Below are 15,426 nucleotides of genomic sequence, written 5' to 3' on the forward strand. Positions count from 1 at the left end.
AAGCCTGGGCCTATTTTTCTAAATATTTTCTCTTTCAATTACCACCCTTTTGCAATCTAACCACTCAAGTGGTAAATGTGCTTATTAGCATTACTTGTACGAGCGCCTGGTTGATTTCTGAGTGGAAGCAGGAGTTTGGTTTGAAATTTAATATTGAAAACTGAAAAGGAAATTTTTTGCTGTTGGTCAGTGTAGAGAAGCTTAAAGAAAATTGGCTGAGGTATGACATCTCAGATATATGTTCCCATGCACAAATAGATAAATTTGTTCTAATTAGAGTCAGGATTTCCAGGTATGCAGTCCCGGGGGAATGTGCAACCAAGAAGCTGTTCTCAAGGCAAAGGCATCTTAAGTACCTAAGGCCAAGGACTGAGGTGATCAAAGGTGAAAGCCAGATTAAGTGCAATTTAGCACCTGCTTTGGCAGATTATCACGTGGATATCTGATCTCCTCGCAGGGTATAAATATGTGCGTGTGTGCATATTAAATACAGACATAATTCTAGGAATAAATTCACTTTAATATTGGAAAGCCTGTCCCTAAAGGAAAATTATACTGCCATCAATCAAAGAGTGATTGTGAACTCATACAGCTATTCTGGCAATGTCCTCTTGCTGATTCTTGCTCTGGAATTGGAGTGGTACCCCGGGGCAGCTGGACTTCTCACTGCAGTCAGCTCCTAGATCTCTTCCTCAGCTTAAAACACAGCTTAAGTGACCTAACCACATGCACAAAACATCTACTTATTTACACTGTCTGTTGCACTTCCTCCACTGTGTGGAGTTAGTTAAGGCTGAACTGGAAAGCTGACCACAGTTCTCTAATGGAGATGGTTCAGTAAGCACATATCCCACCAGCAGTCACAAACCTATTTTCACCTGGGAGGTGAATGTGCTCAGTGAGCGGGTCTAAGAACTGTCTTGACATTTTCATTATGTTTAATAAAGGATAGAGGCTGAAGAGAGAGGCCAAAAAGGCTGAGGAGGTGGAAGCCAGATAAACGCTGCTTCCAACTGTGTGTAAAATGGTTGGTGACTTCAGTGTCACAGCAGTTCGACATTGAGCTGGCAACATTTGCTCTCCTGTGTGCCAGTTTCTCACAGGGCAGAGGAGAACTTTCCTTGACTTGCCAAGTCTCTGATGAGCAGATAGTATTGAAGAGTCCAGTACTAGCAGGGTTGGTTTGTTCTCAGCTGTATCACAGATATTGTATTCAGTTTTAAGTGTGTAATGACATCTACTTGGACTCAGATCCTCCTAAGGCTCTTACTCTTGTGTATTACTTACAACACACTTCTCTTCTAGGGGCAAATGTCTAAAGATTCTGTAGCTTGCTTCTTTTATAGAGAAACAGCTCTAACATATAGAATAATGTCAGTGAAATGAAGGATGGAAATAGAGGAGGGAAGGGTTAGAAAAAGAGCGCTAGGAAAATATCAAACTTAGCTAACAACAAAACAAAGTGTCCAGATGATTTACGGTCTCTTCTTTTCTGCACCTCTCCAGTGCCTTTTGCCAGCAGTTAAATATCAAGAGAGGAAATGGACCAAAACCTGTGTATGAACAGCACCTACCTACTCCTCTACTGAACTTCTAGAAGTTTGGCTCCAAACTTTGGAGCTTGTTCCTATTCGATATTAAACCAAAAATCCTAGCATTCAGCACTGATGACATTTCTCAGCAAATCCATCCGATGCCGGGCTGTATCTGCAGAGGTTGAGCTCATCAGCTGTTGCACTAGTTTGATGCCCATGCACATTTTAGTCAAGTTGAAGGCATATCTAAGAAAACATAAGGACTGTTGGGACATCTTTTGTAGCTCAGTATTATGTATCACCCCCTACAAGTCTCATTCCAAGGCTGGGTCCCAAATCACTAACTTCAACTAAAGAAAAAGAAGGGGGAAACAGTTCAGCACATAATGCATGTTGAAATTAAATTCTAAATCAGCATACGTTCCACTTAATGCTGCTAGAAGATGACAAAAAAATGTGGTTGGGTCTGTTCCCACATTTGTTCACTGTGTGCTCCAGGGAATGGTCAACCTGCTGCCTGGCCATCAGCACACCTATGGCACTCTACTTAGCTCCCCTCAGGCACTTACTTCCCTCTCAATTTCGTCAGCATAATTGCACATGAAGGGGTTTCTTCAACCCAACTGTTGAAGTGATGAGAGCTACAAAAATAAACGTAATGCGTGAAGTGTTGAGGCTGACCCAGATTACTGTGACAGAATTGGGTTAGGGAGCACCTCCAACCTATGGCTATGCTGGCAGATCCGAAGCAGGGTAACGTTTACCAGAGTGGACAAGGACAGTTGGGGCACTAGGGTGCGCTGAAACTGGGTTCATCTGGGGCCAGAAGAGCAGATTAACCCTTGCTTTAAACAGTACCTGCTGTGCAGAGAGCTTCCCATTGCTTCATTGTGTGAACCCTTCAGGAGGCTTTTTAGTGAAAACAGTGGAGCTGAAGAAATGAGGGACAGGGTGAGAAGCTGGTAACAGAGGTGAGGGTTGTCCTTGCTTGAGGGTCTAAGCAAAAGACACTTTTGAGCTGCATACAAGTAAAAGAAAAGCCCTCTTCTTTTGCCAAAGGGGATTTTGTTTTTTTCAAAGCAACAGAAGCTCCAAGCTAGCAATGAACTCTGCCAACTTGCTGAACACCTCTGAACTGAAGTCCATCCCTCACTCAGCATCACCATTTTCCCCATTGCTAGCTCTTGCCATAGCAGCCACTAGAGTCCTTGAATGTCATATCCCATCACGTCCCTGCAGTTTGACACTGGTAACGTGACGAAAAAGATTATTTCAAGGATAAGGAAGATTGCTAGAAAGAAAATGAAGCTCTTGTTTCTTGGAAGCCTTCGTCTATGGCAGCTTGTTAATCGAATGGTGTCAGAGGTGAACATTTTTTCCAAAAGAAATGGGGCAACAGAGCCTCTGCATTTCTCACTTGGGATGGGGCTCTGTGAAGTATAGGAATACTGAAAGTGGAAAGCAGCCATCTATTTGCCAAGGTAGAACCGTATGTCTTTGTGGCAAGAGGATGTATGTCTGGTCTCTCCCCGAAGACCAAGCTCAGGAGAGGAAGGAAAGATGTATAAGAAAAGGCAGAAAGGCCAGCTTTGTTACTTGGAACTATGTGGAGAATTCCTGGCAGCGTGCTGCTGGTGACGGAGGTGTCGTGCCTAAAGTCACCACAAGCTGGCCATGTGGCCAGAGAAAGGCCTTCCTCAGCACTGGAACAGAACTAAGACATGATATTAAGTGGAAGTTATTTGTACGTGGTAAACAAGTGGCATTAGTTTAACAAAACCCTGCAATTATGCTGCATATTCTGGATATGATCTCTTTGCTGTTCTTCAGGAATAACGTGTTCGTACGGTGATACAAAGCCCTACTGTCTGGGGGTGCTGGTTTTGTAATCACCCCTGGACAAGCTGGACTTTGGGTCATACTTCAACAGGCCCACTACCCTGTAACTGATTAAAAGCCCCTCTTATTCTTTGTAGCAATACCTGAGGTCTTGGCTTTACAACATGATTTGGGTAATGAGAGCAAGGTGATCAGGATTATTAATAGACATCACATCTAGCTGGAAAATTGGAAGCTGAGAGTAAACGTGAACACCTCCCTTAAGTGAGTTTTCTCTGTGAGCTGGCAAAAGGATTGAAGTGCGAGGCAGAATCATTCTCACTTCCAGTAATATTTTATTGATTTACTTCACATCATGCAGTTCAATAACTCATCCTCCAAATAGATGAAACTTCAGCTCCATATAAATAGGTATTAATCTCAAGTAAATTACCAACGAGTCTTAATTAAGCAATAAGACAGAACAGCCCATATAGTCGGGTTGATTAATGGCACACCTTGGACATGCACCAAGGCACAGGGCAAAGCAAAGTGCTTTCAGTCTGCTCATGGCCTGAAATTCATCAACAGAACACAACTCCAAATCGCCTCAGGGCGTGGACACAGTCAAGAGCTTGGCTCTTGCTCCAGCCGTGACCACAACTTTAAACTGCCTGTTTCAAAGGAAATAGGGCAGAAACAGAGTCCTTCCAGTTCTTACAAAGCAGCAGGCCATGTGATTGCATTGCTGTTTGCATCTCTCTTACGCATCCGGATAAAATACGCCAGTAAGAGCAGCAGAAGCATGGAAGGTGTAGAAGGTATGAAACTCAACAAGCTGAGAGGTGCCTTTGCAAATCTCCAGAACGCATCATGTAAGCCAAAAATATGTCTGCGTATTCTTCTCTGTGTCCTCTTCTCTGAAGAGGATATCGCTCAGATTTTGTTTATGGCGCTGTTTATTAGGAAGGATGTCCTGGAGGTCAACAGAACCAAGAGTGGGAAATCGATGGAAGGGAGGGAAGAGAGGGAAAAATTCATAGAATCATAGAATCATAGAATCACCAAGGTTGGAAAAGACCTAAAAGATCACCCAGTCCAACCGTTCACCTATTCCCAATAGCTCCTACTAAACCATGTCCCTCAACACAACATCCAGTCTTTCCTTGAACACCCCCAGGCTCGGTGATTCCACCACCTCCCTGGGCAGTCCATTCCAGTGCCTGACCACCCTTTCTGAAAAGTAATACTTCCTCATGTCCAGCCTGAATCTCCCCTGCCGTAGCTTGAAACCATTCCCCCTGGTCCTATCACTGATGACACGAGAGAAGAGGCCGACCCCCAGCTCACTACAACCTCCCTTCAGGAAGTTATAGAGAGCAATACGGTCTCCCCTGAGCCTCCTCTTCTCCAGGCTGAACATTCCCAGTTCCTTCAGCCTCTCCTCATATGGCCTGTGTTCCAGACCCCTCACCAGCTTTGTTGCCCTTCTTTGAACACGTTCCAGGGCTTCAATATCTTTCTTGCAGTGAGGGGCCCAAAACTGGACACAGTACTCGAGGTGCGGCCTCACCAGTGCTGAATATAGGGAACAATCACCTCTCTGCTCCTGCTTGCAACACTGTTTCTGATGCAAGCCAGGATGCCATTGGCCTTCTTGGCCACCTGGGCACACTGTCGGCTCATGTTCAGCCGAGCATCAATCAATACCCCCAGGTCCATTTCCTCTACGCAGTCCTCCAGCCACACCGCCCCAAGCCTGTAGCGTCGCCTGGGGTTGTTGTGGCCGAAGTGCAGGACCCGGCATTTGGCCTTGTTGAAACTCATCCCATTGGCTCCAGCCCAGCTCTCCAGCCTGTCCAGATCGCTCTGTAGGGCCTCGCTACCCCCAGGCAGATCCACACTTCCAGCCAATTTGGTGTCATCTGCGAATTTACTGAGGGTGCACTCGATGCCCTCATCGAGGTCATCAATAAAGATATTGAAGAGGACAGGCCCCAGCACCGACCCCTGCGGAACACCACTCACGACTGGTCGCCAGCTGGATTTGACTCCATTCACCACCACTCTCTGTGCCTGGCCCTCCAGCCAGCTCCTTACCCAGCCAAGAGTGTACCCATCCAAGCCTCTGGCTGCCAGCTTCTGCAGGAGAATGCTGTATGATTCTCGCCTTGCACACCGACATCAAAGCCTGCTTCGTGGTATCTGAAAACATGCTGTAGCCCTTCATATTTCCCGCTAGAGAAGTAGACTATTAGCATACAGCTGCAGCCCTTAGGAGAGCTAAACAGAATGAACTGGAGATTTGGCAGAGTGTTTTTCTGCTTTTTTCTACAACAGGCTATATAAAACGCACAGAAGAGGGAGACACTACAAAGCAGGTTCTCAACTACAGTAATTCAGTGCAGCTCCATTGTAGTCAGTGGAGCTATACTGATTTACACTAGTGAGTTCATTTACATCTGTCTCCCCCTGCCCCTCTCTCTCCCTGGTTTTGGAAAGGTTTTGGAAAGGAAAACAAGTGCTGGGGAGAAAATGACAGAGAAGGGCAAAGAAATTCAAGTGGCAGAGAGCAGAATGAGAATGCATCAATATACAGCAATGCAAAGACTACAGGGCCAGAAAGGGAAAAGGGAGACAAAGGGCATTCCTGGGAAATTGAAGTTTCCAATGGAAAAGGCACTGCAGCCAAACAGTCTGAAACTGTTCACGCCATTTCTGAGCCTGTCCTGAGAAGGGGGGAACACAGCTTTAAGAAGTAAATAAATAAAGCACTCCCACTTTGCTCCACAGGCTGAGATTACGGGTTCGTAACTATGGGATCCTGCTGGTTACAGATTTCCATTCCCTTCTTGCTCAGGACTACCTGGTCTCCTGGGACTCTGTATGCCCCATCCCCATTGTCCTTTTCCTGCTTACTCAGGATCCCTTCCAGCCACTACCACAACACCTGCCTGGCATTTCCTTATGCTCCTTCCCTGCTAAGCCCCTGCTACACAGATTTTGTGGGCTGCACATGACCTGCACATAAATCAGGTGGATGAAAAAAGGAGGGAGAGGTGGATAAAAAAAAGAGCAACTGGCCATCAGTTATCAGCACTGGGGACTTCAATCTCATGGGTAATTGCCCTCACTGATGACAGGACTAATCTTGGCTATCATATCATTTTCTAGCTTAACAGTAATCTTTCTGTGTGCTGTCCCCCCTTCCAAAACAACTGGAAAAGTCCAGACTGGAGTGGGCTGGAAGCTTTGCAATGAAAATCAGAGATATCAATCAAATTAATATGGCAATATGCTACCTGGGACAGCTGGGGACCAACCAGGTCACTTATTCTACTACAGTCTTCTTCGGACAGCATGAAGCTCTGGTGGGGGTGAGGTGGGCAGGAAGAAGTCAGCAACCTTCTCAAGCAGCTCTGCAGCATCCAGCAGACAGCCTGAATCACGGCACCACAATGAATTTGAGCATGTCAGGATGCCGTGCTAACTCTTCCTCAAACTTCAGCACTCTGTTGTAGTATTTTTATTCCAATACCAGAATAACAGACTGCATATTAGAAATCTTTTTTCTCTTTCAGTATTCGCTCTGCACACTCGACCCACCTCCATGCACATAAACACATTTGAGCTTCTAGCAGTCCAGCTATACTTGTCCTAGCGAAACCCTCTAGGGCAAATGGAAGTAATACCAGCCAAAAGTGCTTTGGGTAGTGCACCTTTTAGTCTGGTTCACTGATGTAAATGAACTCTGTCAGGGGAAAAAAAACTGTTTGTTTTCATGCTTGATGTTGGTATAACTGCAGCTGCCATAAAAATATTGCTGGAAATGTCACTGCAGAATCACACCCTGACTGACAATGAAATACCAGCCAACGTTTCTAGCATAAATCTTGCATAAAGAAAGTGCCAAGGTTAAATTTCTAGGGCAAAGGGAAGCGGGCAGACCCAGCAGGCAAGAATTTAAAAGGAAGGGAAAAAGAAAGGTACCTTAGGAGAAAACAATTCTATTATTAGATAGATATTCATTCATGTACATCAGCTGGCAGCATCATCTCCCTTTAGCAGTCAGTTGCAGAACAGCAAGAATTTTTATGTCTGTTTAAGGCCTCTGGATAAAGCTGCCAATTGTTGAATGGGAAAAGCTCCAATGAAAATATTTAGCTTTGGCGGAGACGAGGCCACCTACGAGGCTGTCCATTTCCCTTTCTTCTTCTCCTTCTGCCTCTCCCAGCCCCCTCGCAGCCATTAACTTAATAGCAGCAGCTGTGACTGTCTGAGATACGCAGAGAAGTGTAAGAAGACCATCCTGTACCCCATGCCAACACTGTTAGTTCAGAAATATTAGGAGATTATTTTTAAGTTCCCCCTGTTGTATGCAAGGCTAGAATGAAGGAAAAAAAAAAGAAAAGGAACTTAAGAGGATTTTCATGCAGTGTTTGTTATTCATTTTGTTGTTGCCACAGCATGTGGGATTTGTGTGCATTTAAGATATCAACTTAACTACATTGCCTTCACTTCATTACTTGTGTTTGCCAGCTGATGGAATGCCAAGGTGAGGCGAGTGAATCGAAGAAGATTTAAAGTAAATACCTTTCAAAATATGGGGCAAACAATGTAATATGGCGAGGTGGATGGAGAAGGGGAAGAGGAGGGGAGGAAAAGGGATATCAAGTGCTGCTGTAATAGAATGTACCTCTCCAAATGACTAATGAGTGGAGAAATCATCTCAAACATTGCCAGAGACTTGTGTTGTCATCAGCCCCTTTCTCCAGAGGAGAACTCCAGAGGAGTTGCCACAGGTAAAACACAGGTTTTATTTGGCTATATCTTTTGTTATGCTAAAAAGGGGTTCCAAGCATTAGTTCTCCTCAGAAGGATAACCTTAAATAAACTACAGCACCGTGCTGCTAATTGTTTTGTGTCATTTGCTCCGTTACTGAATGGGTTTTGTCTATAGGCAAGTACATGTGCACTGGAGATTTTTCTTTCATCTGCTCATTCTCTGAGGTATAAGCACCAGCTAGGTGTTCTGTGCCCTACCCCTGTCTTTTTGGACAGTCCTATTCAGCTAAATCATGTGTTGTTCACATGGCAGAGCTCTGCCCAAGTCTGAAAGGTAAAATCTATCCTCACACACCTACCTAACATTTCTTTTGTTGAGGAGACAGGCAGTCAGTAGAAAATGGTTTAGAGAAAGGTAAGAGAAATGCCGTTGTTGAAAATCATGAGATAACTTGGGTCTTGAACAACTCTCAGGGGCTGCCACTATCTGCACTTCAGGCTTTTAGGGTCATTTGTTTTCTCTCTTTTAAACAGCAAAACACTATTTTGTCTATGGGCACACCACTGTAGAAAAATCAGAAAAAAAAATAAATCTCTATATATTACCTCTCTCTCCTCCATCCGGATTTTGGAAATGAGACTATTTCTATTAACAGTGGCAAATTGGAAAAAGATATAGACCAGTGAAAAGGACAAGTTATTGCTATTCATTGTGAACATCATTTTCCAGCAGCTTCAAAACCCACAGACCCACCAAGACAACCTCCACTGGAAAAGTCAAGAGGGCTTCAGGGATCTGATAAACACCATGCGAAGCATGAAAAGTCCACTGCTGAATTACCATGGAAAGGTCTGATTTCACAACAGCCTTCCCCAGGCCTTTCTGCCTTCTAAGCAGCTGCCCAGAATAGTGCTTGTAACCTCAAAACAGCTCTGGGACATCCAGAACGCAGTGTCCCCCAGCCATTGTACGTCTGGGTGGGACGGCATGGAGGATCACAGCAGTAAGGAGATGGACATCAGAGTGCCCACACAGCAGACTGCTGCACTGCCCACAGCATGTGCTGGTGTTACCCACTCTTCTGTCAGCAGAGGGAAGAGCAGCAGGGCAAATGGGGGCTGGGAGGGTTTTGGCATATGCTGGGAATCAAACCGCATAACCAGGATCCATGGAGCGTTTGCACATTGGTTGTGTGCAAATGTTAGCTCCCTGCTGTAGCCTGGGCACAGCTGTGGCAGCACACACTGCTCAGGGTAATGCAGGACATGGTGTGATCACACCTTTGCTGTTCTCTCAAGCTCATGGTGACCACTCTTCAGCCACAGCCAGGGGGCACCACACAAGATGATCAGAGACCTCACGGATCCAGATAGGTCATCCCACTCTGTGCCTCTACATTTCCCCTACATCTTTTTGTTCTCCTGTTTACAGTACTGCTTACAAGGATGCTGTGGATTGCTCTCATGTGTTTCACTTTTTCACCTCCACTATTTACAAAGCCCCACTTAAAAGGCTGAAAATAAAATTTCTTTATTGATTTGGTCTCTTTTTCCATTTGAAAAACATCGATTTTTTTTTCCTTGTGTTTTTAATGGAGCTTGAAATTAACATGAATCTGTTTGTTCAGATCCCTGTCTGAATTAGTGCAGTTTTAGTAATAAAGTTAGGTAGCTGTTACCTTGGAAACAGAGCTCTGTTTTAGAAAACATTTTAGCAAACATTGGAGCTAAAGAGAACAGAGTAGCAAAATCAAATTCCTCCCTAAGAGATTGGTGGGTGTTGGTATCAGCCAGTACCTTCAGCCCAGAGCGCGCCGCCTGCCTGACAGCAATCCCATAAGAAGTGAGTTAACTCAGGGGCTCTGGCTATTTTACAGTGTTTCAGTTTTTGCAACGGCACTCTTCTTCCCTTCTCCTCTGGTAGCGCGGTGGTGTCAGTCAGCATTAAGGATTCACAGCTCTTCACTATCCCTTAATTGCCGCACTAATCTGAACTCCTTGGCTTAGCTGTGAGATCCTCTAAAGGTGCAGCGGTTCCTGCGGCTCCCCAGCAGTGCAATAGTAAAGGCACCGGGTACAGCTGTCATGGCAAGATGGCCACAGGGAAGCGGCAATTGGTTGCAGGGATATACAACACTGCCACAAACATGCAAGCTGGAACAGCGGCCTGCATACACAGAAATACGAGGCCTTGTCTTCTGCAGAACAGCAGGAGAGAGCCTCAAGACAAAAACGCTGTGTATGTGACAGTTCAGAGTGGTGGTACACACACAAGGTAGAATATACTCTTGCTTGTATACCTATACCACAAGCAAAACTGGAAAAAAAGCTGTCCATATACAACAATATCACTGCACAGAACAAAAGGTGAAGCAGACTGAGTGAGATGTGTTAGGCTCAAACACCTAAAAATTGCTCTTGAAGCGGGCTTGATAAGGTTCATTTTTCTCAGTTTCTTTAGCTTTCAGTTCCATCCAAGTGGTGCACCAGGACAGGACTGTTGCCTTCCTCCCTGCTTTGAAAGATGAATAGTTTTACCGAAAAGAACTGCAAACGGTAGAATTGTTTCTACACTTCCTTTAGAGGTACAATTCTTCCATGCTTGACTTTCTCTGACCATGAAGCTAACGTTATTTCAGCCACGTTTACTCAGGTCCCAATTAAAAATAAATAAAAATAAAATGCTGCAGGAGAGATGAGAAGATGTTCTGCTGAGGCTTGTTCTTTTTAATTGTTTCTGTCTTCCAATATCGCCTTCAAAAATAAAACCCACAGCTCTGCAGAACGCTAACTGATTGCTTACTTGGGTACGTACATCCTTAGTGGGCAGGCAGCAGGACGATGAGGAACAAATGATAATGCTCCCTGTAACCTCAGCATTAATGCACATAGCATAATAGATGGCTGGCCACTGCATTTGAAAAACAGTTCATGAAGCAAAGTAGAAATGATGGGTGTGCAGGATATAATTACAGCAGTAATGTAATAACATTCCATGTTAGATTATTAGGGGTCTATTCTGCCCTTGACATGCCTACATAACGACCATTAACGTTAATTGAGGTTATGCACGTGAATCAGCAACTGAGCAAATCACTAAATTAATTACATGTAAAGTACCTGTTTCATTTTTTTAAATCCACCAATACGTTTGGCCTGTGCAAATGCTTATAGTCTAGGAGAGAACAACCACAGTGTGGAGGAGAAGCCATGTGGAAAAGGCTGTGTGGTTTTTAAAACCCCATTATACAAAATTAAGTTTTGATAAATAGGTAAAGGATAGTAGGAATACTAATTCCTGGATGGGGCTTCCTGCACATCCTTCAGAAACCCCGTGGCTTTGTTTGAATAAACTAGGAGAGACTCCTGCTCTTCTGCAGCACCTCCTGCAGAGGAGGTTATCTGGAGCTTTTATAAACAAAGGTGTAAAATGCCGGCTCTGCAGGCAAAGGCGGCACCTACTGTGAGTGCAGCCATGGGAGCAAGAGCAGGCTTGGACAAGGCACAGAGCTACTATTTTCTTCTGCTTGGCAATTGCAACCCCCACTTTCTGTCGAGGCATGCTTTGATCAAGCAGATGTGATGACAAGGATCAGTGTGACAACAAAGTCTCTGCATACAGTGGAAGAAGTTTGGGCTTGAAATTCAAAGCCTGTGTTTCACTGAAGGGTCTTACTCTGCACTTATCCTGGAGTCTGAAGGATGGACGTTGATCTACAACAAATGGAATCACTCTCCTTTCCCTCCTTCTTCCTTTGATTTTTGGTCTGAGTGCTGAGAGCTGTTGAATTTTCAGTACTCCTGAGCAGTTAAAACCAGATGCAAAGGAAATTAAAGTGCCTCCTGGAGGAAGGAGGGGAGCAGTAAATAACCTCCGTCACCTGCACCTCTAACCTGCCTTCTTGTGATACTATAATTATAGCAGAGCTAGGTCGTCAGTCTTTTCCACCCCAGGAACTCCCTGGAATTCCCTTCTCAGTGAGCCAGGCTCTGGAAGGGATTCCCCCACCCATTCAGCAACCTGAGAAGGCCCAGATGGCCATAAAACCTCAGCACCTGTTTGTGTCCTCCACTGGGAGGGGGCACAACTACCCCACGTTGAGACTTCCTGAAATAGAGCAATATCCATGAAGCGACCAACAGAGACTCCCTCATTATAGATTAGAAAGGATGCCTGAGCTTTCAGACTTTTTATTTTGTGCGGAGTAAACAGCCTCTCTGGTTTCATCTGGACATGTCTTGAAAGAGCAGCTCTTGGAGTGGCTTTAGTTACAGTGAGCTCCACTGCCCCCACAGATGGCTGGTGGCCTGTTTCCCCATGTGTGCCTCGTGGCACTGGAGCATGCAAGCCACGCAAAGAGCCTTGGCTTCAAAGAGTTACGCTCATGGGCTCACTGCCTGTCTGACAGGCAAATGGGAACTTAAGTTTCACCTCAGACAGTGTAGACACAGCTGCTGAAGCAATGTGAAGCTAACCCTGGCCAGCTGCACTGCAGATGGTGTTGCCAGTTTAATTAGTAATAGCATTATTTTCTGTAATTCTAAACATATATTTATTAATACTCATTTATTTGCAATAAGATAAGGACTTTGAAGTCCCTTATCATCACTGGGGTATATAAACAGGACCAATTGGAAGCATAAGAAAGGTGTGTAATCACCTGTGCTGGTAGAATAGGGAGAGAGGTAAAATTTCAGCATTAAGGATGCATTAAGATGCTCTGGATGTCACTGCAGTGGACCTGGCCTGGTAGTGGCAATGACAGAGCTATTCCCACTGGCTCAATCTCTCCTCAGGAAAAGCAAGTAGAATCATAGAATCATAAAGTCATCAAGGTTGGAAAAGACCTCTAAAATCATCCAGTCCAACCATCCACCTATCACCAATTCTAAACCACATCCCTCAGTACAACATCTAAGCATTTCTGGAGCGCAATGTAGGAGTGATGGCTTCACTGCCTCGGTGTCTGGTTTACCTCTCTCGCTCTCTCACAGATATAGACAAACAAGCTGTGCAGGAGGCATGCTTCCCAGGAGCTGGGAAATTGAGGTAGCACAGAATAAAGGTGTCTAGAGTTGGGCTGTGCTCTTCCCCTCTCTCTGCTCTCTAGCATGTGGCTCAGTGTTGTCCTGTTGGAACCAGCAAAGGTGGAGAAGTGGAGGGAGAGGGCTTCAAAGGAAAGGAATCTCATCAGCAGGACCATAGCAGCCAACAGTGTGACTTGGCAACCTGTGCTCACTGCCTCACGATGCTCAAGAGATTGTGCTTCAAACAATGGCTCTGGTACCATGGGCTGAACAAAGAGTGAGAGCAGGTGCTCTAAACCCAAGATGTCCTGACACCTTACACGTACCAGGCTGAGAACACGGAAGCCATGATGAGGAAGGGACTGGCCTCCACCTCACAGTGAAAATGCCACCACAGAGAGAAGATGAGGGTACAAATAACAGATGGTTAGATGCCAAACAAGAATTTTGATGCGTAATTTCACAATTTCACATTTAATAATATTGATCTATGTATTTACTTGAGAAACCAAATGGCCTGTTCATCCCTTGGTTTTATCTGGTTAAGTTTACAAAGGTCTCCGAGAGGCATTTAAGGTTATTCATGTCATAATGGCCGAGCTTCATCACCTGATGTGCATGTAGATCCTGTTCCCACTGTAATTGAGATTCAGGGATATCAGAAAACGGAACTCACCTCCAGCAAGTCACAGAATCACAGAGAATCACGGAATGGCCAGTGTTGGAAGGGACCTCAAGAATCTCCAATCCCACCCCCCACCACTGGCAGGGCCACCAACTTCCACATGTAATACTAGACCAGGCTGCCCAGGGCAGGCCTTGAACACCTCCAGGGATGGAGCATCCTTTATTCCTCCAACACCTCCTGCCTTTCTAAGGCATCATCTACATACACAGGCTCTGTGTAAGCACACTGGGGCTGACGGTTAAATATGCCTGTATCAAACACCCAGGAGCTGGAAATTTTACATTGTAATTCCACAACTACTGATTAACTGGCCCAAATTCTTCCCTGTTTTATTAGAAATTGCACATTATTGGGGTATCTCCTTTTGCATTACAGACTGTATTCCTAAATATTCTGTTCCAGCTTGCTTTCTTTAAAAAAGTTCTGGGCCAGGAGAGAAGTTGTAAATAACAAGAGGAAATATGGCAGCTCAGCAGCTGCACACAGAGCCAGCCAAATCAAGGCAAAATTGCACGATTCAAGCGTTCGTTCAAGTGTTCACACTTAGACAGAGGCAAAGAGAAGTGGGCCATACCTCCTTCACACCGGAGCTGTCGCTGAATTTAGGAGACGCTTTTCACATGATTAAATCAGCACCTCTGCGCACGGTGACTGCAACGTGTAAGGAGGCGGCTATGCTAGAAAAGAGACGCTTTTCCCCATTTTCCGCCGCGGGCTCCGCGCTGCCTGAGCCGCGGCCGCCACCTGCTGCCCCGCCGCCGCGCTGCAGCCACCCGCCCTGCCCTGCCCGGCCGAGGGGCGGCCGCCAGCCCCAGCTCCCCGCCCGCGTTGAGGCAGGCGCGGCCGCCATGTCGGGCGGTGCCCCCAGCGTGCGTGTGGCGTGCAGGCACGGGCGGTGGCGGCGGGCTGCTCTGAGGGGCCCTGGTGGGCGGGAAACGGCCTGAGGAGCGGGCGGATTTTTATGAGAGGGGAATGTGTTCAAGCACAAGTTGCAGTCAATGAGAGGCGAGGAGCGGGGTTCTCTCTGTCTTCAGTGGCAGACAAGGGTTTAACAGGGCCTGGCCACTGAGAAGGAACATCACTCACCACCACCCAGACTCCTGAGGGAGGCAGGTGCTGCTGCCATGTTGAGGTGCTCAGGCTGTGCCATGCTCCAGGCTCAGACCCCTTCCCGAGCTCCCCAGCCACCCCTCTCCTCTGCTCTATGCTCTGTGTGCTGCAGCCCCCAGCACACGTCCCCTTGCTGTCCCAGCAGTCCCTGTCTGTCTGCCCATCTGCAGCCTCAGCAGAGCGTGTCCTACCTATCTCTGTGCCCTCACTGCCATCCATGAGGGCCAGCTTCCCCTCTCCTGGCTTGGCCTTTCAGGTGCAGCAAGGGGCCTGGCAAAGCCCAGTGAATAGGATCTGCATGGCATAAAGGAGCACAGAGTTGCAGCCGTGCAGTGGAGGGATGTGATCTTGGAGCTCAGGAGTGCTCTGGTGCTGGGTAGCCTGTGGTCTGCCCGTCAGTCTGGCATTTTCATAACAAATCCCATGAAAGGTTGAGCCAGCTGAAGCAAAGCAAAATCTTGC

The 15,426-nt window shown here is 46.1% G+C and overlaps 1 long non-coding RNA gene across 1 annotated transcript in view; it reads right to left on the bottom strand.

Moving 5' to 3' along the window:
* Window positions 1–14,552, bottom strand: part of LOC122189546 — a 106,335-nt gene extending 91,783 nt beyond the window's left edge. Inside the window, exon 1 of the long non-coding RNA XR_006181854.1 lies at window positions 14,429–14,552. This is a non-coding gene — a long non-coding RNA (uncharacterized LOC122189546). The remainder of the gene's footprint in view (window positions 1–14,428) is intronic.
* Between the last annotated feature and the right edge of the window lie 874 nt (window positions 14,553–15,426).

This window comes from Lagopus leucura, unplaced genomic scaffold, assembly GCF_019238085.1.
Source record: "Lagopus leucura isolate 7727_CA_CO unplaced genomic scaffold, USGS_WTPT01 Super-Scaffold_100157, whole genome shotgun sequence".
Classification (NCBI taxonomy): domain Eukaryota; kingdom Metazoa; phylum Chordata; class Aves; order Galliformes; family Phasianidae; genus Lagopus; species Lagopus leucura.